The sequence below is a fragment of the Hemiscyllium ocellatum genome, chromosome 4 (assembly GCF_020745735.1).
Source record: "Hemiscyllium ocellatum isolate sHemOce1 chromosome 4, sHemOce1.pat.X.cur, whole genome shotgun sequence".
Lineage (NCBI taxonomy): Eukaryota > Metazoa > Chordata > Chondrichthyes > Orectolobiformes > Hemiscylliidae > Hemiscyllium > Hemiscyllium ocellatum.
This window is the reverse complement of record NC_083404.1, coordinates 19192615-19219895: the sequence shown is the minus strand read 5'-3', so window position 1 is coordinate 19219895 and position 27281 is coordinate 19192615.

The window sequence follows — 27281 nt, the reverse complement described above, 5'->3', positions numbered from 1 at the left end:
TATGGGTGTTGGAATGCTTTTCAGAGGGTCAGTGTGGACTTGATGGACTGAATTGCTTGCTTCCACACTGTAGGGATTCTATGCATGTCCTTGAGCAAGCTGGCTTCTGTCCTATCAGTCACTTGTGGTGTTTTCAAATCACAACTTCAAGTACTACCTGGATTATTCTTTCCAATGTCAGAAACTCCAATGACAATTCTGTCTCAAGTTGAAATCTGGTTGCATATTACTATCATCACAAAGTTCTGGCAATTCTGTGAAGGTGATTAAAAACATTGTCAATAGCTTCTCCAAGGAGCTGTATTCTTTAGTTAAATTGTACTGTCTCCATTAAATTATTTGTACTTGGTATAGAGTAATTATCAAATGTTCTTACAATACCAAAGGTATCTGTCTCTTCTACATTTTCTCGTTTTAAAACATGGTCTGTAAATAGACCAACAAAATTGAATGTATTGACTGTTCTTCATTGTATGTTCTTCACATACAACATATACGTTTGTGGGGTGAATTTGTACTTGCCGAGTTACATTGTACTTTGCTCAAAAACTACATGAATCCATTTAAGACTCTGTTAACTCATTTTTTTGATTAGAATCAGTCTGAATGCTATGGCACAGACAACAGCACACAGGGGGCTAACACCTTCAACACATTATCTGGAATGACACCAATTGTTAAAAGTTAACCTGAGAACGTAACTTTTTTAAAAAAGTTTTGTGATTTACATATGAAAGAAGTGAAATTAACATGGTCATTCTAATAGATGAGAGACTTAACAAACAATCAAGATATTTTTCAATATAATGTCAGTTACATCACACTGTAAACTTTTGCTATAAATTCTGTGTCTTACAACTGAGTACTCCACAATCACCGATGAAGGAGCAGCGCCCTGAAAGCTAGTGCTTCCAATTAAATGTGTTGAGCTATAACCTGGTGTTGTGTGATTTTTAACTTTGTCCACTCTAGTCCAACACCGGCATCTCAAAATCATCGCTAATAAAGCTTTATCATCTCTTAATCAGACATTTCCCTTAATTACTGTTAAAGTTGAAAAGTTCTGACTGTTTCAATATTGTCCCCCATTTTTGCAGTAAATATTGCTTTCCATCATATATAGATAGAGAAATTCTTTAAGCTGCAATGCTCTGGAGAAAAATCTCTTCCTTTTGACCAACATCTGTGGTTGTCACAACTTTGAGCCCTTTCAGTTTCTTCCCCATTTTGTATTGAAAAACATCACACTGCTAATGTTTCTCGAAGAAATATTTACAGTTCAACAATATAACTTTTATTTTCTTCCTCCAAAGTGTTTTAAATGAACTCTTCTTTTGTGTTCAAGTTTCCATGCTCATTGGTCTGTTTATATTGTTACTTGCCCCATTTTCTCAATGCGTCTCCTTTTCTTCAAGAAAACTTTCTAGCAGTAATTGCTGCTTTTTTCAAAATGACAAAAAATTATGTTAAAAATCACACAACACCAGGCTATCGTCCAACAGGTTTATTTGGAAGCACTAGTTTTCGAACTGTGGCTCTACAGCCATGTGACAAAGGAGCCGGGCTTCGAAAGCTAGTGTCTCCAAATAAACCTGTTGGACGATAACCTGGTGTTGTGTGACTTTTAACTTTGTCCACCCCAGTCCAGCACCTCCAAGTCAAAAAGCATTATGACAATCCTTTTTTGCTTATTATAACAATTAAACCTTCTCTTAGCTTCTCAGTCCAGAATTTTCCTTTCATTTACCACTTGAGACATTGGGCTCATTTTGAGCATGAGTTTACAGTTCAGCAACTAAAATATTCTCATACAGAATTGGTAACAAGCACAGAACTCTTAACAATTTTGGACAAGTGCTTGTTACTTTATGTCCTGATGGATGGAACCTCAGTTAACCCTTTCTGGTACTAACTGAATACAATGAGTTTTTAAAAAAAAAATTCATTGCTAAATAAAGTAATCAGAAATGTTCTGACTTGTATCACCAATCCAGAATTCTACTCCAGCTAAAGACCTGCTGGTTCAGTTAAACAATGTGCCCTTCATCTTAAACCTGTTTAGTCATCAGGAAAAGCCTTCATTGAAAATATCAAATAAACTTATTATTTAAACTTCTGCTAGAAACTTTCTCCTCTACAATTAATTATGTAGGTCATCATCAGCAAGCTCTTTGACATACAAAGTTTCTTCCTGAAGTAAAATACTATGAAAATTCTGTCGTGTCACAACATATAAAATAAATAATTCTGAATGATACAACCCATTCACCCACAATACCCTCGATAGAAACAAAGGACCCAAAGGTGTTCATTGGATGTTTCAAAAGAACACTCAAGAAACAAAGTAATTCATTGATGAGTTTCAATTATCTTAAAAAAAAACTTATTCTACATGAATGTGGTAATAGAAGTGTTAATCATCCAGACTCATTAAAGTTTCAATACCTGGGACTGCAAAGGACTTGAAATCTCTGTGAGTGGATCAACTCAGTGAGATTGATAGCCAAGAGCAGACAGCTAGAGTAGGCGATCAAGCTGTGGCTCAGGTGTTTCAAAAGAGTAATGATTTTCTGGGCCCTCCATATGAATCAAGCCTGCTCCACCATTCAATTAGATCATGGCTATTCCAATCTTAACCTCGACTCTACATTCCTGCACACCCTGATAATCTTTCAACCCTTTAATAACCTGGTGTTGTGTGATTTTTAACTTTGTACACCCCAGTCCAACATCAGCATCTGCAAATCATGTAGTAACAGTGCCAAAAGCATGCAGTCTGTTTTTATGTTGAAGGTTGTCTCGGGAATATTTACCTCGTGCTTGCCTCTCTCGATGGTCTGTGACAGCTTCCAGACCCCAGCTTCCCTGTGTCAATCATCAGCCAGAGTTCTGGCACTGCTCCCTTCGGCTCCTGTATGTAAGTCTCAGTTGGAATTTTAGAATTCATCGAGGAAAATTACTTCATTAAGATTTTCATTGGAGGTCTCAACTTAAAGTGTCTGTATCCACAGATCAAAAGTGAGCTGCTTACTGCATTCTAGGCCTGGTCAGGCTATCGCTTGAGCATGTGGAATTTTGACTACATGCTTTTGGCACTCTTATAACATGGAGACAGACAGCAAATCAAATCAGTCTTTCTACCTCTGTATTTGCAACATAGTAAAATTAAACCTTTGAATGCTCCCATATAGTTACTGCAATGGTTTCTAACTTTTAATTACCAATCCTAGACTTTGCAAGTAATTATTTTCCAGATTTTGTACTACAAACAAAAGCTTAACTTTTTATGAGATACACAATACCTTTAGCAGATTGAAAATTAACAATATATTAAGCTAATTTAACGAATGTGCTTTAAACATTTATTTTCAGCTGCCTTTCACACAAAAGACAGACAAACAAGCACAATTACTGGATAAATTAAAAGAAAACAAGCTAGATTATTGAAATAGTTTTCACATTACACTGTTTCACATGTATAAATAGGTTTCACAGGGTGGAGTGGTGGCTCAAACATTAGCACTGAAGCCTCACAGTGCCATGGACCCAGATTCAATTCCAACTTCAAGTGACTGTGTGGAGTTTGCACATTCTCCCTGTGTCTGTGTGGGTTTCCTCTGGGTGCTCTGGTTTCCTCCCTCAATCCAAAGATATGCAGGTTGGGGGAATTGGCCATACTAAATTGCCCATAGTGTTCAGGGATGTGTAGGTTAGGTGCATTTGGCAGGGTAAATATAGGATAATAGGGTGATGGAATGGGTTCGGGTGGGATACTCTTCAGAGGGTCGGTGTGCACTTGTTGGGCCAAAGGGCCTGTTTCCACACTGCAGGGATTCTAAGAAATGTAGACTTCTTGGCTGCTTTTCTGAAACACTGATCAAGGTCATCTTCTCATTTCACCCTGGCAAAGGGATGAATACTTCTAACCTAGCTTTTCTCCCTTTAGGCTTCTGGAAGTTGGTGTAAAAGATTAGCAGGGAACTTACAAATCTTCATGTTGTCTCAGCAGCAACCCAGAACCATCTCGCAGAAAACATTGTTAACAAAAAACAGGTTTAATTCTGGTTCCATCCTGATCAACTCTTCTTCAGACTTCAATTATCATTCAACAACTTTCATCTGCTTGAACTTGGGGTGTCTTCCAGACTTGCCAGAACCAATTCCCAGGTACTGATCTTATGAATAAATAACCAACGTTTGCTATCTGTTTAAACACAATGCTGTTCCTGGGTTGCTGTGCCTATTAGACCATTTTAAATCAAGGCCCAGCCTGCAATTAACCTCCAGGCCTGACCTCCGAAACAAACAAAAAACATGTTTAATGTGTTCTTTTCGGTTTGGCACAAATTGTCCCAAAGTTCACCAGCCATTTCCAGCTGATTATTTTTATTATTTTATCAAATTTAAATTCGAACAATAAAATATGAGTGATGATTCTAACAGCACAAACTGGTATGTGCTGTTAAAATAGCTCCTTTTTCTGTTTAATAGCCAATGGCATACTCCTCAGTTGGTGACAGTAAACTTTATGAGCTTTCCCTGTATGCATGCTCTGTGACACCAGTGGCTAACTGTGGACGGATCACCTTAACTGCTGCACTTATCTTTCAAAAGGGATGAAGAAACTGTCCACCTTTTCTTCATCAGAACCTATGGATTTAATGGGCAAACCTGAAGATTTCAGCTCTTAATTCTGAGGGAAGCACACTCCAACCTGCCTTCATTCCATTTTCTCAGATTGAATTGTCTCAGTTGGAACTTCCTTTCTCAGAATTTTCTTTTTTCTCCTTTTTCCTGACTCTCTCTGTCTTTCTCTCACCATTCTGTTCCTGGAATTCTCTTTCCTGTTATCTCTGTTGGAATTTTAATTCTATTTTTGGCTGATCCAGCTTTAACTTGACTGTTTTATTCTCTTAGTTTCTACTTTAGAAAGTCTGAAATCCATTTCGCAAATTTGGCTTCCTGGCTTGCAGGCTGATCTCTTAAGTCTTTTAAGGACAAGGCTTTTATATTTTCAAAATTTATTTTGTTCTGGTGTATGAAAACCTCATTATCTTAATAATTTTCATCTTAGAGACGCAAGAAAATTATTTGATATTTATTACAAGCAGCTTTAAAAAGAAAGATTTATTTTCCCCATTCAAATTCTTTAAAAAGTCAGTGGGTTGCAATAAGACCACAGACCTCTAAATTTGTTATGACCTGTTGAGGAGGGGGTGATCAGTTCTCTTCTTTTTAACTGCTCTTGGTCACAATGAATATTTATAATTCAATTTTTTTAACATGCAGCTCTCACACTTCAGTTAAACTGAGAAAACCAGATCAAAAATGATAGAAACCCAAATTCCAAAGTTGGCTTGAGTGAAAGAGAATGTTTGTTTACTATCTTTTAGACATGAGAAAAGGAAGTAAGTATGAGAGCAAACACATACACAAGCACAACTAATCCATTTTGAAATGAACTGACTGGGGTGAAAGGTGTCTGTACAGAAAGGTAGGTAAAAGCAGTTTGAGCTTGAAGTTTTTAAGAGTCCTTGGGTTACAAGGATGAATCTTGAGTTACCTTGTCACCCTGTTTTTCAGAAGTGGTGAAATTTGCAGACAAGCATCATTTTTCGATGAATGGACATTTTTTCAAATTGCTTTTACAACCGCACTGTGATAGACAGTGAGAAAGGAGCTGTCAATGTCCTTGCTGTTACCAGCTCATTTTTCTCCCTATCTCCTTTGTTGCTCAAAGACTGCTGTTGCTATAGTGATCCTATGTGTCCAATTACTGCTACATTCCAACCTTTGATAGCTGTCCTGACGAAGGGCTTCTGCCCCGAAACGTCGATTTTCCTGCTCCTCGGATGCTGCCTGATCTGCTGTGCTTTTCCAGCACCACTCTGATCCAAAAGCCTTCGATGGCTGTAGGCAGCCATTCGTGTCTCAATATGTGAATTTATCACGAAACAGTGAGTAAAACAAGGGGTGCGAATTTCAGAACATCTCGCTGACTGTCAGTACCTTTTGATTAAAATGGTAACAATGGCATAGCCAGTTTCACATATTCCAGGTGGTTTGCTTGGTCTTCACAAAAGCCATTTTAGGGCAGTACTTTCCTTTTCAAAAGTCCCTCTGAGTCTATGAAAGTCTGAAGTATTAATGTTAAATGCTGAAAACTGAATAATGACAGTCCATTTTTAGTCTAATCCTAATACAGGTTTCTATAGATTAATGTCACTATTTAATAAAGTGATTCAGACTTATTTGTTACCAATAGTTCCAGTAGCTGTGAACTGGATTAGCCAAAGAACATTCAGTTTTGACACAATAGTTAACATGTTTGGAAATGGGTGAACTGTCGAAAAGTATAGGCGAAGGTGAGGACTGCAGATACTGGAGAATACACTCAAAAGTGTGGCGCTGGGAAAGCACAGCAGGTCAGGCAGCATCCGAGGAGCAGGAGAGTTGACGTTTTGGGCAAAAGTCCTTCATCAGAAATGAAGCTGTGAGCTGAGGGGGTGGTGAGATAAATTGGAGGGGGAGGATTGGACTGGGGGGAAGGTAGCTGAGATTGCAATAGGTAGATGGAGGTGAGGCTAGTGGTAATAGGTCAGAGGGGAGGGTGGGCCGGATAAGTGGGAAGGAAGGTGCACTGATGGGACAGTCATGAGGGTAGTGCCAAGTTGGAAGGTTGGATCTGGGATAATATGGGGGGAGGGGAAATGACGAAACTGATGGGGTTGGAGGGCCCCAAGGTAGAAGATCAGGCATTCTTCCTCCAGGCATCTGGTGGTTAGGGAGTGGCGATGGACGCGGCCCAGGACATGCATGTGCTCGGTGGAGTAGGTGGGGGAGGTGATGTGTTTGGCCATGGGGAGGTGGGGTTGGTTGATGTGAGTGTCCTGGAGATGTTCTCTGACGCGGTCTGCGAGTAGACGTCCTGTCTCTCCAGTGTAGAGGAGACCGCATCGGGAGTAACGGATACAGTAAATGACATGTGTGGAAGTGCAAGTGAAACTTTGATGGATGTGGAAGGCTCCTTTGGGGCCTTGGTTGGAGGTGAGGGGGTGATGTGTAGGCGCAGGCTTTGCAACTCCTGCAGTGGAGTCATGGTAGAATGTAATAAACCCATTCAGCAGAAGCCCATTTGTTTGTTATTGAAGTTTGGCGCATTATAGGAGGTAAGAAGATGATGACCATCCAGAAGACCTGAAAATGACAGTATAGAAGAAGTATATAATGTACAAAGAATCTTAACTTCTCCTGTAATAATGGATTTGCTTTTCAATTTGAAATTTAGCAAGCAAAAACAAAGAGACAAGTATCATGATCTAAATGTGATTGAAAGGAATAAAATGTCCAAACATAAGAGTACACCAGCAAGTGTGGTCAGTGTCAGGAAAAATGGACAAAGGAATAAATCAAACGTTTTTTAAAATCTGAATTCATGCAGTATTCATAGAAAATATGTTAATTGACTTTTCACATTTTTTTCATGCGCTGGAGATATCACTGGGAGATTCGGTATTTATTGCCCATCTCTAAGTGCCCTTGAACTGAATTGCTTGCTGGGGCATTTCAGGGGTCAGGTAATAATGAACCACATAGCTTTCCTTCCTGATGTAAGAATGGCAGATTACTTTCCTGAAAGGACAATAGGAAACCAGATGGATTTTTGCAATGATTGATGTTAGTCAGTGTGGCCACTGTGACTCAGAGTAATTTTATATTGTAGATAAACTACTTGAATTGAAATGCCGCCGGGTGCTATGTTATTCCAGTAACATTACTACTATGATTCTATCTCCCTTCAGTTAGGAACAGAAAAATAGAAATAAATGGATTACACAAAATGGATAATATAACTATTACAGAGACATGATGCAACACCGCCAAGGTGGGGACTGAATAGAAGAATACTTGCCATTTCAGGAATATGGCAGAAACTCTTTTGGGGTATCTCTTATGATAAAGGATGAAATCAACATACTCATGAGCTCAAAAGATCAAGGGGTGAAAGATGTAAAACTAGTTTGCATGGAGATAAGAAAGAACAAGTGAATGAAGTACCGAGTGGGAGTAGTTTCCCTAATAGTAGCTGCACTTTGGACAGAACATAATCAAGAAATAGTGTAGGCTTATAAGACACGGTTTGCAATAATGCTGGCAACTTCAATCTTGATCTTAAAAAGAGACGCTCACTTTTATATATTGCTATTCATGATTATCAGAGGTCCAAAGGTGCTTTACACGTAATGAAATACTTTTTGAATTGTAGTGACTGATACCACCTTGGAAACAACTGGACAAACCAACTGGCAATGAAAATCATCTAATTTGGGATTTCCTAATTCTATATCCTGTGGTACCAGCCAGCAATCAGACTGAAACCCAGTATCTGTAAGATCCCAAGTGAAGAATGGAAGGGGGTAGAAACCAAGAACCTCTTGGCCAGTTAGTCCAACATTTGATATTAAAACCATTCCAGAATCAATTATTGATGAGGCAGTATCAGGGCATTTAGAAAATCATACCGCAATGAAGCAGAGTCAACATGCTTTTAAGAAAACTAAATCGTGTCTGACGGATTTATTAATTTCTTTGAGAATGTAATGAGATTTGGCTAAGTAACAGAAAACATGATGAATGTCATATCCAGTTGGCAAATTGCAACAACAGTGAGATGCCATAAGAATCAATGCTGGAGACTTAATTCTTTGTAGTCTATGTTAGTAAATTGGATGAGGGAACCAAGTGAAATATGATCAAATTCGTTGGATCATACAAACGGAAAAGCAAATGCCATGGAAGGCATAAGAGTCTCGAATAGCAAAGGAACATTTGCAATTGAGCAAAGGTTTTCAAAATGGAGCATATTCTGGGAAGCAAGTAAAAACAATAGAAAAAATAATATTATTTAAATGGGGATAGACAATAAAATATTGTTGCAGTCGAAACTATTTTGATAATTGAATCAAAGAAAGTTTACCTGTGGGTATCAAAAACAAATAGGAAAGCAATTGTAATGTTTGACAATTTTTTGCAATTGAGATAAAATATTAAATGTAAGGAACTCTTGCTGCAATCAAATAGGGCATTCATTGGTGGAATCAGATCTCAAGTACTACATGCAGTTTTGGTCTTCTGATTTAAGGAGGAATAATCGTGCTTTGGAGACAGTTTATGTAAACTTCACTGGGCTGATTATTATGTTAAAGGGGGCGTATTATGAGGAAAGTTTGAACTAGTTGGGATGACACTTGCTGGAATTTAAAAGTGCATGAGGTGATTTTATCTAAGGTACTCAGAGGACTTGACAGAGTAAATGCTGAGAAGACATTTTACCCTTAGATCAATCAGAACTAGGTGACATCATTTCAGAAAAAGGTTAAGACAGAGATTTTTTTCCTCTCTGTTAAATGGTTGTGAATCTTTGGAATTCTGTACCCCAGAGGCTGAACCATTGAACATATTGATTGTTGAACTATAAGAGAATTGAGGGTTATGGGAAACAGTCAGGAAGGTGGCGTTGAAGACAGATCAGATCTTACCAAATGGTAGAAAATGTTCAGAGGCATGTATGCCTTATTTCTGTTTTTAACTTATGTCTGTAAATTCAGCATGTTATTCAGAACAAATAATTAAAGCTGAACCCAGAAATGAAAGTACATACCTAGCAAAGATTAAACAGACTTGGGACTTGATTTTCTAGGAAAGAAAAAGTTGAGGGGTGATTATTAAAGGGATTGATATGGCAAACATGAGGAAGTATTTCTAGTTCATGAATATAAGATAGTAATTAATGAATCCAATTAAGAATTGAAGAAAAACTTGTTATACAATATATGGAATGTGTTACCACATGAAGTATTTGAGTTGATGAGTATAGGTAAATGGAAGCAAGGTACACACATGAAGGAGAAAAGAGTAGGTTATTTTGTTCAACTTACATGAGGAGGCTTGTGTGGGTCATTAGCCTGTTTTTTGTGCTGTAAATACTATGTAGCACTCTATAAATACCAGCATAATAATAACTCTGGTATTTCTGCAATAGTGAGAGAGGGACACTTGTGACAGACGCTTTTACCCGCATGACTACTGCCTCTGATCTATTTTTATTGTAACTGTTGTTCTCTTAAGTTGCAGTGTGTGTTAGATTGACTGCATTTGGGTAACCTCTGCTTTTGTTACAATTGTCTTGAAGATTTGTTTAGCACCAATATATTTATGCTTTTATCAATAAAAAATACATCATGGAACTTGCGAGTTAGTTGTTACATGTAACTTAAGTGGGGAAGTTTTTAATTATTTTAGTCAGATTCTAACTTGCCCCCATTAATGTCACTAGACAATGACCTCGATTATTCCGTACCAATAACAATAACGACAAGCAATGATGGAAACCGTTTTTTTTCATAAAGGAGCTCTTCAGTGTCTCTGTTTTGACATTTGATCCTAAATGTAAAACAATTCATTATGCAAAAAAATTTAACTACCGGTTATTCAATAGAAATTCAAGCAAGATAAGGATTCTGGAAAAGAATGTATGCTTCCTGTGTCCTTGTCACAACCAGTTCCTCCAAACTTGCAGGTCATCTTTTCCGGATATACTGCGTGCAACTCACACACATAGAGAACCCATAGCCCGGTCAGGCACCTTATACCCATTTTCAGACATGAGCAGGAACAAATTGAATGGTTTTATTATTGGAGACAGCTCCCCTCTTTATGTGCCCACCACCAGTCCAAAGTGCACCCCCATCTGTTTTCGAGACGTGGCAGCCATGTTCATATTCCTTCATATGGTGATTCTTGCCACAGCGGGAAATTGTGCTACCAGGAAATGCGAGCAATTTTTATCTTTTTCAAGTTGAGCCTTAATTCCAGGAGATTACTGTGACTTCTCCAGGATATAATCAAACACTCTCCCGCTCAGGATTTCTGTTAGAAAACATATCTATTCTCAATTGATCGCCTTTCTGATTCTACCATTGCATTTTATTCCCCAATACAATTAACGCCAAATTAACCAGGAAAGTTAATACAAGCAAACTATATTGTTGTGACTAAAGTTGTTTTCACTCTCAAAGGGTCCCAGAGCTGGGAGAGTAACACTGAGTGCAATGACTTGATCCAGGTGAAGAACCATCAGTCAGATTATTGCAATTGAGAAAAACTGTTGCTCTTCAGACCTGAGTCCAGCCACGAGATCATGAGAAGCTGATTTACATGGGCGGCACGGTGGCACAGTGGTTAGCACTGCTGCCTCACAGCGCCTGAGACCCGGGTTCAATTCCCGACTCAGGCGACTGACAGTGTGGAGTTTGCACGTTCTCCCCGTGTCTGCGTGGGTTTCCTCCGGGTGCTCCGGTTTCCTCCCACAGTCCAAAGATGTGCGGGTCAGGTGAATTGGCTATGCTAAATTGCCCGTAGTGTTAGGTAGGGGTAAATGTAGGGGTATGGGTGTGTTGCGCTTCGGCGGGTCGGTGTGGACTTGTTGGGCCGAAGGGCCTGTTTCCACACTGTAAGTAATCTAATCTTTGCACCCTGCTTATTTGATTAACTTGCTCTTCCCATTTAACTTCCGCCCAAGAGATACTTGATACTTCAGAAACTTGGCTGCTGAAACCAAGGGTGTACCTGTCAACTTTACTCTTCTGCCTCCAGTCTGGGTGAGTATGCAATTTCCTCCATTGGAACCTTTCTCAATGGCTATTGTCTTCACTTTGCTGTAACCTCTACAACTGCTGTAGGTTCCTCCTTGGGATTTAAGGCTGGGTATGTCCCTCATTCATTGTTCCACCCAACTGCAAAAGACTAAGCTTCACAGGTGGCCTGTCAGTAGACAGAGTCAAGCAGCAGCTTTTGTTTCACCAATGGTACCTTAGTACAGAAAACAAAGCAGGCAGTTCAGAGAAGAGTGGAAGATCTTTGTACAGGAGGCGAATCAGGAATATGTGATTGCAGCAAACAATGAGGTGTCAATGTGACATGTTGCTGTATTGCTCGATGCTGCATCCGTATCAGAGGTGGTGCATGGTCCAGCACTTCAAGGGGCAAACCCAGTGCTATATGCTTAATAGCATAGCAATGTGTGAAGCAAGTAGGACATTTGCGAGAGGTGGCCAAGGGTGGACTTCAGTCAGGCAGGGAATATTGTTACTGTAAGTCCAAAGGCTGGACCATTTCTTGTCAGCAGGATAGGCCATGCTCGGTCAGTCAGGTTGGGCCAAATCAAATCTAGAGATCGGTTCCATTTCAGTCTGGACTTGGACCTGTGTCCATGATGGATGTTCAGCATAATCAAGCCTATTCCATGTTGTCTGGTCTGTCGGGTTGTCTGGCAAAGACTCTCTAGGGCATGGCCTGCCAGTAAGGTGTGAAGGGAGTGGGGAAGGGGCTGTACGTTATCCTTCGGGAGTTCCTACGAGTGTCGCTGAAGTTGTAGGTAACTTGAAACTGGAGGTTGACTAAGTTATATTCACTAGCTGAGGGAATGGTTACAGTCATGGAGTGGGGAAGGGTCAATTGAAGACAGTAGGATAGCATCTGGTAGGATAGGGAAGGGGATTGGGTGGTCTTGGAGTTGGGGGGAGTTCAAGAAAAGTCAACTCACTCTGACCTCAAGACACAGAAAGCACAGTGGCAGAAAGGGCATCAGGACCTCACTGGTCAGGGTCTCTGGGGGTAAAATATGTACATTGGTGGAAACATAAAACTAATTCAACTGAAATGATGGGAGGGTTAAAGGCCATTTGGGTATTGGAAAGTATGGAATGAGAGGATATTGTGGGTCATCAGCAGGTCTGTAACTCACATCAATGAACACAAATTCTCAACATAGCAATCTGAAAATGATCTGCACAAGGAACCATCAACACCAACAGTGCAACACCACTGCAAGATCATCCTGCATTGATTAGCAGTTTGTGCAGGGAAGGGAATGACTCAATAATGCTTTATGTGGTCCAGACCAATCTGAAGGACACTGGTTTAATTCTTCATCCTTTAGAGCTAAAGGATTGGAATTGGAGGCAGGACCAAGAAAAACAGGCAGGGCTAGAAAGAGAGTAACATTTTCTTGAGGAATAATGCAGTATTGGTGGGGTGAGGTGTGATGAAGAAGATTGTTAGCTGCAGAAATGTTGTGCTGAAAGAAAGGCCAGTGACAGAACAGCTGGGATATTGAAAATGAAGTTAGAAGTGAATTGGGAAATAGTTCTGTTTTTCTTCAAGAAAGGAGAAAGAAGGAAGTAAGTTTGGGGAAAATATATGGGAGTGGAGAACGATCCAAGGAAGTGACTAGAAATGGTCTTACTCCTGACTGGTACCCAATGTAAGTAGTGAGACCACGTGAGATGTCAAAACCCCATTTGGATGCATTGTTAAGGGATATGGGCCGAGGAATGATTCGGAGGGCAGTGATATCACAGGAGAGACAGTATGATACATTGAGTTCAGTTTCTTTTGGGTGGGTGTGATTTAAGACAGCTTACCCTCACAGAGGCATGAGTGTGGGAGGTGAATTTTACCAGAAACAGAAGTACAAGTGATTTTTTTTGTTGTTGTTTCAGAAGGATAACACCATTTTTCCATATGATCACGAGACAGGAGTTTCAATCGTGGAGCACTGATGGACATCATACCAGGTCTAGAAATATTTCTAACTACAAACACAGAGCCTTTCATCTAGTTCCATAGTCTCATTACTTACTGTAAACTTATCATATTATAAAGTGTAACCAGAAATGACTTTCACTAATTAATGTCAACCTTAGTCAATAACATAAACATTAAATTGAAAAGTAGAATGTTGTTATTGCTAAATTGCTGTGAACTACCTTTGTAACCATATTCATCCACCATTCTTCAGTTGATAAATAATTGCTAATTTTCTGATATTGATAATTGTCAAGAAAGGATTAATTCAGTGATTTGTGCAGATCCTGATGGAGATTTGTAGTTCATGTTTAAGAACAAAGAACATTACGGCACAGGAACAGGCCCCTCAGCCCTCCAAATCTGCACCGATCCAGATCCTCTATCTAAACCTGTCGCCTACTTTCTCAGGATCTGTATCCTTCTGCTCCCTGCCCATTCATGTATCTGTCTAGATACACCTTAAATGACAACATCATGCCCATCTCCTCCACCTCCCCTGGCAGTGCATTCCAGGCACCCACCACCCTCTGCATGAAGAAATTTCCACATATCTCCCTTAAACCTTTCCCATCATCCTGAACTCATGACCGTAGTTATTGACTCCCCCACACTGGGAAAAAGCTTCTTGCTATCCACCCTGTCTATATCTCTCATGATTTTGTAGACCTCAATCAGGTGCCCCCTCAACCTACATCTTTCTAATGAAAATAGTCCTAATCTGCACGACCTCTCTTCATAGCTAACCCACCATACCAGGCAATATCCTGGTGAACCTCCTCTGCACCCTCTCCAAAGCATCCATATCCTTTGGGGAAGGTGGCGACCAGAACGGTATGCTGAAAGGTCAACATAGGACAGTTAAGACAGTGAATCAATGGCATAAACCATACAGCAAACCACAGTTCCTTAATGAGAAGTTAAAGTGAGGAATAAGGTTCTATACCCCTGAAACCTGAGCTTCACCATGTCCCTTCCTGGCCATGTCATTCATGTGTGTCAGGGTAAGATGCCCAGAGCATAGCAATGCAATTCTTAATCTGCCAAGCTAGAGTCACATCAGAACCTCTAAAGAGAAATGCACATCAGATTTCTTCCTCTCCATTCTAAAGAAGCGTTACTGGACTCAAAACATGAATGAATTAGAATTAGAATCCCTACAGTGTGGAAACAGGCCTTTCAGCCCAACAAGTCCACACTGACCCTTCGAAGAGTAACCCACCTAGACTTATTCCCCTACTTATTATTTTCCTTTTTCCTCTGACTAATGCACCTAACCTACACATCCCTGAACACTATGGGCAAGTTAGCTTGTCCAATTCACTCTCACCTGCACACCTTTGGACTGTGGACAATATGGCTTTCTCACCACAGATATTGTCAGATCTGCCGAGTTTCTTCAGCAATTTTTATTTTCATTTCAGATCTCCAGCATCAACAGTTCTTTTTGTTTTATTTTCTTCCTCTAGCTTCATCTATGTGTCCTTCCTGCAGTCTGTCCTGATGCCATTCAACAATGAACTGGAAGAATGCAAGGTCTTGCCTCTTACTTTGGCACATTCATAAGTAGAAAAGATTTATAATAAAAATGCATAAGTATCAGAGGAATGATACATAAACTCATATTCTAATTTCTTTCTCAAATTGAATGTCAAAAAATTTCAATTTTTACAAATTTACTAAGTTTTGCAACAATAAACATAAACGATAATCTAGGTTTAGATCAGAGTGGTGCTGGAAAAACACAGCAGGTCAGGCAGCATCCGAGGAGCAGGAAAATCGATGTTTCAGGCAAAAGCCCTTCATCAGGAATCTGGCCAAGCATCACTTCCCAGGATGGTGAAAACCTTGCTGCAAAACATCCATCACTATCACTATCCCCGGACTTGGATGTGCAGAACATAATTTCAAAATTTGACGACAACACAAAACTTGAAACTATTATAGTTTGTGGAAATGATCTTGATGGTTTCCAAAAGAACAGGCAGACTAGTGGAATGGCCAAACACGTGACAGATGAAATTTAATGCAGAGAATTGTGAAATTATTTATTTTAATAGGAAGAACAAGGAGGAGCAATACAAAGTAAAGTACACAATTCTGAATAGAGCGTGGGAATAGAAAGGACCAGGAGTACATGTGCATACTTTGTTGAAGGTGGCAGAGCAGTGATAAAAATGGGATCCTAGGTTCTATGAACAGAGGTACACAGGACAAAAGCAAGGAACTATGATGCAGTTTTATAGAATTGTTCCAGACTCAGCTGAATTATTGGGTACCCAAAGTCCAAAATAGGGCACAGCACTCTGAAAGATGTGGAGAGTTTAGAGATAGTGCATGAAAGATACGAGAATTATTCTGGTATATTGTTCATGATATATGTAAATGATTAGAGATAAGAATATGGGGGAAATGATAAGTAAGTTTGCAAATGACACAAGGATTAATCAGGTTGTAATACTGCAGAAGAAGGTCTATGGCTACTGGAAGATATAGATGAGTTAATCAGATGGGCAGATCAGTGAGAGATGAAACTTAGCACTGATAAGTGTGAGGTGAAGTAGTAACAAAACGAGAGAATTCTTAATGAATGGTGAGACACTGGGGAGCTCAGAGAAACAGAGGGATGTTGGATTCTTGCCCGAAGTTGGCCAGACAGGTTAATAAGATGGTTAAGGTATTTGTCACATAGGTTCTAAGAACAGGGATGTTATGTTGGATAAATCAAAGAACTGAGGATGCTGGTAATCGGAAACAAACACAGAGATCATTGGAGAAACTCAGCAAGTCTGACAGCATCAGTGGAGAGAAAGCTGAGTTAATGTTTTGAATCTAATGAGATTTTATCCGAATTGATAACAATTAGGAAAAGGTGATGTTTATGCTGAATATAGGGGTGGGGCTGCTGGGGTTATGTAGATATGATTAGATGGATACAGACAGAGGTGAGAGAGAGATAGGCAGACAAAGGGATTATTGATAGTAAACAGGACAGAAGTAAAGCTGAACTAGTGATGATGAGATCTGAGAGTAGGAGAGAAAGGATAGGCAGTGATGAAAACAACCCATGTCAAGGCAGGACCAGGGTGTGGAAGGATGGGTAATAAACATGGAAAGATGTAATCAAGCTCTAAAGTTATTGAATTTGATATTGAGTCCTAACAACTGCTGTATCTCAAATGAAAATGAAATGCTGTTCTTCGAGTTGTTGAGGCTCACAGGAACACTGCAGTCAACCTGGTGATAGAACGTTGAGGTGGGGAAACGATGCTGTGTTGAAGTAGCAGGCAACTGGAAGCTCAGGATCATTTTTACAGACAGAGCGTAGAAGTTCTATGTAGTGATCACCTGGTCTGCAATGCAGAGAAGATCACATTGTGTCAGTCAGATCTTTATCAACTTTAACAGAAATTAAAGAAAATTTCAGATTAAGAGAAAACAAAAGTTAAAATTCCTTAAGGATAAGGCTTTATAAAGTTTTATACTTTATTATCCTGCAATAGAAGAAATAATTACAATCTGCAGAAAACTTGTTGAAGAAGATTCAATATTTAATATGATTGGATTGAATGAACCAGTTAAACCAAAGGATGGTTGAATCAGAAAGATGTACATCCACAGAATAAAATCAGAAAATCACTGAAACAGCTTTCAAGTAAATAATTTAAATAAGAGAAACGACAATAGTCAAAAATAATGTCCATGATAAAAGGTATCAAATTTTCAAGCAGAGTTCAAATCCCAAATTCTTCATACAGGGAACTGACCTAAGCTAAATAGAAATTCATGTGATATTGCCTTATTATTCTACAAGAAATTAACATATTTCTTTAGAATTACAAAATGTAAGAGAAGCCTGAAGAGACCTCACAAACTTGGACATGGACGAACAGTTGAAATGTTGTAACATTCAAGTCTATGGGCCAAGTGCTAGCAAGTGTGATAGTATAGATAGGTCAGCATAGACTCAATGGTTTGGAGAGCTCTCTCTGTGCTGTATGACTCTATGATGAAGGGGACCTTCAGTTTTGTGGATAGACTGAAGACATTGGACCACTGGAAAATGAGGTTGGAAAAGTAGAAATGGGGAACAAAGAAATGACAGAGGAACTGAACAGGAATTCTACATCAGATTTTACAGTGGCAAACACGAGCAGCATACCAGAACTTCAAGAGAATCTGGGGCAGTGGCTAACAGAAGGGGAAGGTGCTGGGGAGGATGAAAGGTTTGAAGGTGGATAAATCATCTAGACCTTTTAGACTACACTCAAGAGTTCTGAAAGAGGTAACTGAAGAGATTATGGAGGCATTTGTGATGATCTTTCAGATATCACCAGAGTCAGGGAGGCTGCCAGAGGACAGGAACGTAGCTAATGTAACAGCCCTGTTTAAGAAGAGAGAGAGAGGCAGAAGACAGGAAACTATTGGCTGGTTAGCCTGAGCTCGGTCACTGGTAAGATTTGAGAGCCGACTATTAAGGATGAGATTGTAGAATGCTTGGAAGTTGCTGCAAAATAGAGCTGAGCCAGTCTGGTTTCATCATGAGGTGGTCATGCCAGACAAATCTGTTAGACTTTTTTGAGGAGGTAATGAGCAAGTCAGGCAAACGAGAGCCAGTGGGCGTGATCCATTTGGATTTCCAGAAGCTTTTGACAAAGTGGTTGCTAAATAAGGTAACAGTCCATGGTATTGAGGCAAGATACTGCCTGGATAGAGGATCGGCTGACTGGCAGAAGGCAGAGCTTGAGGATAAGGGGGGCTTTTTCAAGATGACAGCCAATGACTAATGAGATCCACAAGGGTCTATGTTGGGACCACAATATTCACATTGTACATTCACAATCTTGACAAAGGAACTGAGGGCATTGTTGCTGAGTTTGTAGATGACTCAAAGATAGGTGGAGGGTCAGGTAGTGTTGAGGAAGTGGGGACGCTGAGAAAGACTTCAGCAGGCAGGAGAGTGGGCAATGAAGTAGTAGATGGAATACAATGTCAGAAAGTGTGAGGTAATGCACTTTGGTTAGAAGAATAAAGGTGTAGACTACTTTCTAAATAGGGAAAGGCTTTGGAAATCTGAAGCACAAAGGGGCTTGGGAGTCCTAGTTCAGGACTTTCTTAAAGTTAACGTGCAGGTTCAATTAATGATTAGGAAGATGAATGCAATGTTAGCATTCATTTCAAGAAGACTAATACAAGAGCAGAGATCTACTGCTGAGGCTGTATAAGGCTCTGCATCAGTAAAGTAAAACGAATACAGGAAAAATGTTGTCTGCATCAGACAACATTTGGAATAATCTGAGCAGTTTTGGCGCCATATTTGCGCAAGCTAGGTGGATGAGCTGTGTGAGATGCAGGGTGGGTCTGGGAGGGATGCTGTTGGGAGGGCTAGTGTGGTCTCAATAGGGCAAATGGCTTGCTTCCACACTGTAGGGAATTCTACGATTCTGTGAAGAGCTTGACATGAGGGGCAGTTGAGGACTCTGGGTTTGTACTTGATGGAGTTTAGAAGGATGAGGGGAATCTGAATGAAACTTTCAGTACACTGAGGGGCCTGAATAGAGTGAACATTGTGAAAGTGTTTCCACTAGTAGGACCTGAGGTCACAGCCTCAGAGTGAAGGGACAACCAGCCAGAAGGTGGTTAACCTATGGACTCATTGCTGCAGAGAGCTGTCGAAGCCAAGTCATTGAGTGTAGCTAAGACAGAGATAGATAAGTTTTTCATTGGTAAGGGAATCAAGGGATACAGGGAGAAGGCAGGAGAATGGGATTGGCAATATCAGCCACGATCGAATGATAGCACTGACCCGATGGGCCCTATGGCTAATTCTGTCCTCTATCTTATGGTTTTGTGGCACAGAGCATATGCACCTTGTCTCATTATGTGTCGGCACTCATTTCTTACTCAAAATTGAATCTTTGTTGGAGCCTGAAACAAGGTAAGTTCACGTTTTGTATCAAGGCAAACCAATAAACATACGTGATATACATCATTTGATCTTTTGTATAACTTTTGGTGTGTGTGTTTGCTAAATATACATTCTCAGGTTCAAAAGTATCAGTCACACTAGTGTGCTTTCTGCAACTGACTCACATTTCCCTTTACCTCCTTGCACCATAAGGTAACAGATAATGCTCTTAATGCTTTTGCGTTTGATTTGAATTGGATATTTGTACTGTTTAGAATTCAATCTGTTGGAAAGCAGACTAAGAAACAATTTGGTGAAATGAAGTTTGATAGAAATCAACTAATTAATCAAAAATCAAATCAGTATTTCATAGCAAGGTAAGCCAACAGAATAGCCACAATGATCCACCTTATTTGTTTCAAAGTTACAACTAATTTACACAGTAAATAATAAGCAGCATGCTTTCTTACACAATGTGACTAATGGCTTCTAACAATCTCCAACATTTATAAACTCTTCACCACAGTCATCTCCTCATAACCTTTAACAAGCTGCAGTCATTTTGCCAGGTTTAAAATCCTGCTTCCTTTGATTTCTGTACACACAAGACTGATGCGCCAAAGTGGAGAAAGCAACTTGTTTATAATATTAACCATTTCTCATTAAGGCATCTTTTTACAAAATTTGTGGACATGCATTTTGTTTAAACAATAGGAAAAATCATTTATTTTCAAATACCTTGTGGAAAAATGGTATTAAAAATAGTTATAAATTAATATCTTTACATGAGAATATCCTTATCATCTTTATTTCATTCTCACCCAGTGTAAAATTCTGTTCTACATATAAACAATACAACGTTTCTGCTATCCCCTCGATCATCTTTGTGCTTTGATAAAATGACAATGTTTACTGTGGGATGATTTTTGGAGATGCTGGTGTTAGACTGGCGTGTACAAAGTTAAAAATCACACAACACCAGGTTATAATCCAACAGGTTTAATTGAAAGCACTAGCTTTCAGAGCACCGCTCCTTCATCATGACTGACTGACAGAATGCAGTGATCCCTCCCTTGGTCAGAGGTAACCAGTACTGACCTATCCAAACATGAGTCAAGCTGAATTTACAACCCATGAACTCCCAAGTCACATACAGATTCTCTCAGTGGAAAGTGTCTCTCCATTTATTATGAAGAACTTAAAAACTAGGAGTAGGAGTAGGCATTTCCGCCTTTGAGGCCTCAAAGGTATGGTGTACTTTCAATTTGTTTTGTAGCTTCATAGCTGGCCATGATTTGGAAATAGAGAGCTGATCAGCATCTTTTCTTCCTTGGGGTTTTGTGTGTGGAATCCAGAGAAAGAGCAGAAACTGCTATATCTGGAGCCTGCTGGGTTACAGATTTAGATGGAAGGTGCTTACTTAAAGGGATCATCATCTAAGTGGAAAGGTCTACTCCAGCCATCTAAGTCAGATTTGCAGGTAGGAACTCATATCTGGGACCTACTTGGTGGACTTCATGGCATGTTACACATTACATATGACACCTCTGGTGATCCAGGGCAGAGGAAATGACCTGGGAGTTGCAGTGGGAGAGTGATCCCTCCTAATTGCTATGTGCCACTGAGAGAGAGAATGGTGGTGCTGGGGCTCCGAACTGGCAGGAGAAACCTACCTACTTATCTCTCACCTCATTGAAAACTAGCCTACAGCAGTAGATCTCAAAGCTGTTTTTCCTGCATAATACCATTGTGAGGTAGCCACTAACACACCCTTTAACCACTTGAAAAAACAGAATTTGCTTTGCAATACATTCAGAAATTGCGATAAACCTTTACTGAATTGGATGAACTTTCTCCTTTTGCAGAAGGTTATTATTTTGATTTTACCTTTGCTGTTTGCAGAGTTGATGCATTTTTTTAAAAAAATCAATTCAATAAGCACTTTCAACTGGAAACCTGAATGGATTAAACTTGCGTTTGACCTACTTATCAGTACTTATTTTGAAGCTGTATATGTAAAGGATGTGGAAAAACAAATTTACGCCTCTTTTTCCCGACTCTCTTATCATCAGTTAACTGGTAAGTTTTTGGAGCCGAGAGCAATTAGCCATTTGGAACTCTGCCCTATGCATTAAGTGCACAGGATCGTGGGAGCCTTCGAATGAGCTACAGGTTCCAACTGTCAAAGGATCAAACTCCAGTTGAGGCAAATAAAATCCAAACCCGTGTAATGCATATCAACCGAATGTATTTTTAGATACAAATGAAGTTTAAATCCTATTCAGGTCATAAGTGTCACTTCAGTCCAATCTTATGTGCAAAAGTACATAGAGGCACAACTGCTTGGAAGTACCCAGAAGGACTGATGACACTGCCATCATGTGGAATCCATAGCAAATAGCGTGTTAGATTGTATGAGAATCAAGCACATGGCGACAGTCTCTCAATATTGCATTCTACAAGGCCAGTTCTTTTACAAATGAGTGATTATAGATTAATAAACCCTTACAGAGTTTTAGCTGAGAGAGTTAGTTTAGGAATAAGGTCTCCTGGACAAAAAAGGATTTCCTCCGCATTTCTCACAATTTATTGCGCCAAATGAGAAATGAATAAGAATTATTTTCTAAGGTTTGACATGCTTATTTAAATCTGTCTATAATTACAATTAAATCCCCTTTATGGATACCTGTAAAATCTTTGGTTGGACTGTTGTTGGACTGTATGAAAGCCTTTGACAAGGTTCCACACAGTAGACTGATTAATAAAGTTAGATCGCTTGGAGCTTGTCAGTTGGACACAAAAACGGTTTCACAGTAAGAGACAGAGGGGGAATCTGGAAATTAGCGTTGTTTTAGATTGGAGGCCTGCGACCAGTGGTGTTCTGCACGGATTGGTGCTGGGTCCACTGTAGTTTGTCATTTACCTCAACAATTTGGATGAGAATTTAAGAGGTATGGTTTAGTAAGTTTGCTGATAACACCAAAATTAGTGGTATAGTTTGACACTGAGGAAGGTTATCTAAGATTAAAAAGGGCTTTTGATCAATTGGGCCAATGGACAGAGGAGTGACAGATGGAGTTTAATTTGGATAAATGCAAGGTATTGCATTTTGGTAAGACAAAGCAGGGCAGGACTTATACAGTTAATGGCAGGGTCCTGGGTTGTGCTGTCAAACAGAGATACCGAGGGGTGCAGGTACACAGTTCTTTGAAAGTTGCGTTATAGGTAGACAAGATGGTTAAGAAGTCATTTAGCATCCCTGCCTTCAATTCTCCGACCACTGAGTGTAGGAATTGGGAGGCCATGATGCAGTTATTCAGAACCTTGGTGAGGCCACTTTTGGAGTACCGCGCACAGTTCTGGTTGCCTTCCTATAGGAAGGATATTATTAAATTGGAGAGGGTTCTGAAAAGATTTACCAGGACATTGCTGGACAGCACAGTTTGAATTATAGAAAGAGACTGGATAGGCTGGGACCTTTTTCACTGGAGTGTAGAGATTGAGGGATGACTTAATAGAGGTTTATAAAATCATGAGGGACACCGACAATGTGATTAGCGACAGTCTTTTCCCTCGAGTGAGGGAGTTCAAATTTAGGGTCATATTTTTAAGGTGACAGGAGAAAGATTTAAAAGGGACCGGAGGGCAACTTTTTCACACAGAGGGTGGTACGTGTGTGGAATGAATTTCCAGAGGAAGTGGTAGATGCAAGTACAGTTACAACATTTAAAAGACATTTGGACAGCTATGCGAATAGGAAAGGTTTAGACGGATATGGGCCAAACATAGGTGAGTAGAAGTAATTGAGTTTGGGAAACTTGGTCAACATTGATAAGTTGGACCAAAGAGTCCGTTTCGATGCTGTATGACTGTATTAATTTTACTCTGAATTGGAATAATTTCATTACCATTTTAGGTATACCACTGACTTGACACAATGTCTCAATATCAAGGGAAAACAAAGGAGCAGCTTCTAGATCGTTCATGTTCCTTTTCTGCAGTATCAGGGGCATGTGCAAATGTAGTCAGAGGTGTCTTTGATGGATTTCTATCGTGAAACTTCTCTTTTGTATCCTAGCATTCCTGATAACTCAATCTAATCTAAAAACAGGAGCGCACACACGTATGAATGTCTGTGTTTAGGTCTGTATATTGTGAGTTCAAGTAAATACCTCAAGTGGGAGTGGGGGGTTACCAAGTGTACATGATGTGAGAAGAGAGAGAGAGTTTTAGGTAATGCTGTGGCATTGGACCTCAGCTACCAAGAATGTGCCAAGTCCAAATTTTGTTCAACCATTCATGTCATTTTAGTAAATTTTGCTTAATTCAAATCTTGTGGAAAAACATTCATTGGCCAATTTGACTGGCATCTTAACTTTGGGGGAGTTGACTTACCATGTGCTTCTATGATAATGTAACTGAAGATGAAACAATAATATGTGACCTGAATTCTTTTGAACATTTTAAATGTCTTGATCTGACCAAGAGTAAAGCTAACAATAGATGAGGCATGCTACACATCAATGAATTGTTTATTTCATCGTAAAATGAGCAGAGCAATAATTATGATCAGGTTCACAATTGATGCAATATATTTCCTTGTAAGTATCTAAAATAAAGAATACACTTTCCTACATCATTAGGTAGTCCTATCAGTATTGAACAAGTAATTTTATTATCTTCCAGTTTTAAAAAAAAATTGTGGTTCAGCTTCCTAGGTAAGAAGGAAGCCTTCAGTCCCCCTTTACTATTTTCACAATAAGCTGGCATTTGGTTTCTGGCCAGTCCAATTTTCTGGATGGCAGGAACCTGTAACAATACTCAAAATTGGTCTCATGCAAAAATCAAACAAATGTGAGACCATTCAGAGCACCTGACGCAAGACGAGAATGAGAGATTTACTAAGGTATTGCCAGGAATAGAGGGTTTGAGTTATAAGGTGAGGCCAGATAGTCTAGTATTTTTTTTCATTACAGCATAGGGGGTTGAGGGGGGACCTTATAATAGAAGTCCATTAAATCATGAAAGGCATAGATCAGATGCATGGTGGGTGTCTTTCCCTTAAGGAGACAGTGAAGTCTACAGATGCTGGAGATCAGAGCTGAGACCGTGTTGCTGGAAAAGCATAGCAGGCCCTGATGAAGGGCTCTGGCCTGAAACATCGATTTTCCTGCTCCTCGGATGCGGTCTGACCTGCTGTGCTTTTCCAGCAACACACTCTCAACGTCCTTCCCCTAAGGTTGAGAATTTCAATACTGGGGGGGATATTTTTGAAAAAGATGTAAAAAAGACAAGACGGGCAACTTTTTGTTTTAAACAGAGTGCTTTGTCTGTGGAATGAACTTTCAGAGAAAGTGGTGGATATAGATACAGTTACATTTAGAAGATATTTAGAAAAATACATGAATAAGAAGTGTTTGGCAGGATAAGGGCCAAACATAGGCAGTTGATACTTGTTTAGTTTGGGTTTATGGTCAGCCTGGGCTAGTTGGGCTGAAGGGTCTGTTTCCGTGCTGTATGATTCTATAATGTCCCCTTTGTTGCTGATCATATTAAGGTTAGGCTTTTAAATGCATTTTACTTATATCTCCCATTCTCCTTTTTCAAATATGGGCCACTAAATTTCATTTTAAAACTCATGTTTAAAGATAAACCATTACCATTAAAAAGCTGTGGAAAATGGTCAAAAAATTCCGGCCAGGTAATAATTAATTTAAATAATATTTGACATATATGAATAATTTTATAACATAGCAGAGGAAAACAAAGACTGAGAAATGAATGGATTATACATTAGTTTGGAAGATATTGCCATGTGGAAATGACCATGACTTTTATTTACATTAACATGGTCCCCTGGTTTCAAAATGGCTAATTCAATAAGAGGCAATTTCTGAAAGACATGATAAGGCATTATTTATTCTATATCTTTGTTTATCTTTACTCAGTTGGCATCACTCTTCTTGTATTAGGGAGAATAAAAATTTCCATGATTTTTCTGCTGACTGTTACTTGAAATACAACCCCCTTTCCAGGAACTTTACGTCACTTCTGATCAAACAGTTGCTACTTCACTCTAAACAGTGAAATTAAAAAAAAAATCTGATTCAGAGAAAAAAAAGATGGAAGTAACAACATATTCAGATTAAGTAGGTTAAAGTTTTCTCAAAATTATTTACATATATGCTGCATTTGCCCTGTTTTTCTATCAGTAGCAGTAGCCCTAAAATCAGTTATGGTGTCAATGAGCATCTCAAAATCCAGTTTGGCCTCACTTGACACATGAGCAGATTCAGGGCACCACTTAGAAAGCTGTTAATCATTTTTTTTCTAGCATGGAGTGGCGTTCATACTGTAACAAGAGTTGGAGAAACAGGATTTTAAAAACGAAACTCATTGTTTTTAAAGTTATTGATAACTGCAACATAAACGATGCACAATTTAAGGCCTGGCAGCTGATCAAAATCAAATTGCCGCTATTTGAATTGTTTCTTACATTATAAAAGATGTTTTCAACATCCCACCCACTTTTAGATACAACAAAGGTTTACAACTGGAATTCATTGTAGACCATAAGAAGCTATAAATCTCCCTAGAAATGCACTGCATCTAAATGTAATAATTTCATAGACATGACCAGTCACATTGCAGTTTGCAACACGTATAACCCAGAGTCCATTCACCTTTTCAGTTGTAGACATTAGGCACATTTTTAAAAAGTCCTGGAAGGAATCAGCTTTTGCCTTCACAATAAGATTAAAAGGGAAAATAGCAAATGCTGAAAATGTGGTGAAACCTACTTCTGCTTGTATGGCTCATGGTTTTATGTATGGAAAGCACAGCTTTCTTACATCTCAAATGTAAGTCCCATTTGGATAGTTATGATTGTTACATACATTTGAGAAATAAAACAAATCTTCACCGCAAGGCTTGGAAACATTGTTATGATTAACAAGCACGGTGAATGTGGGGAGGGGTGCTCTTATTGCAAATGCATTATATATTATATATGGTTTGGTGAAATAAATGTAGCTTTTATTGTATCATTTAGGCATAATTGTTTAATACAAGCAGACTGTGCAAAATACATTTTGAAGTGCATGATATAATATCAACATTTTTCTTTTTATATCTTTGTGATCCTTTTAAATTTACTTACTGCACTATTTCACCAGAACACCACCCACCCCTTTCCCAGTTTCTGATGTTTTGAAATATTTGTACCAGTGAGAGTTGGTAGCAGTTCATCTGACTTGGACAGAATGAGTGGGTTGCATACATAGTTAAGCATTCCACTTAACAAAAGTATCTCTACTGACATTGATTCAGCGTAAGACTCAGTAGCTTCCCAAGATCAAAATGACCTCAGTATCATCATTACTCAATGCATAAACAAGTATATTCTAAAGTTAAAATTAACAGGAAAAAAATTCAGACCCATTCTTATGGATTGTTATTACTGAGACTGATTTATGAAGCTAAATTTGCTTTATTGTTACTTTTTCTGTAAATAGACAAAACCAAGAAGAAATCAAGCCAGCTTGCCTGACAGAAAAAATAATCTTTTCACATCTCTCAATTTTTGGGATGTATACATCGTAGAATATTACACAGCACCCCCAAGTTTATAATTCTTCTAATGCAGCAGTTGGTGTTAAAATCTGAAACCAGCATATTTCAGAAACCTAACTTTAGTGGCAAGTACAATGTTACTTACTTTTCTTGG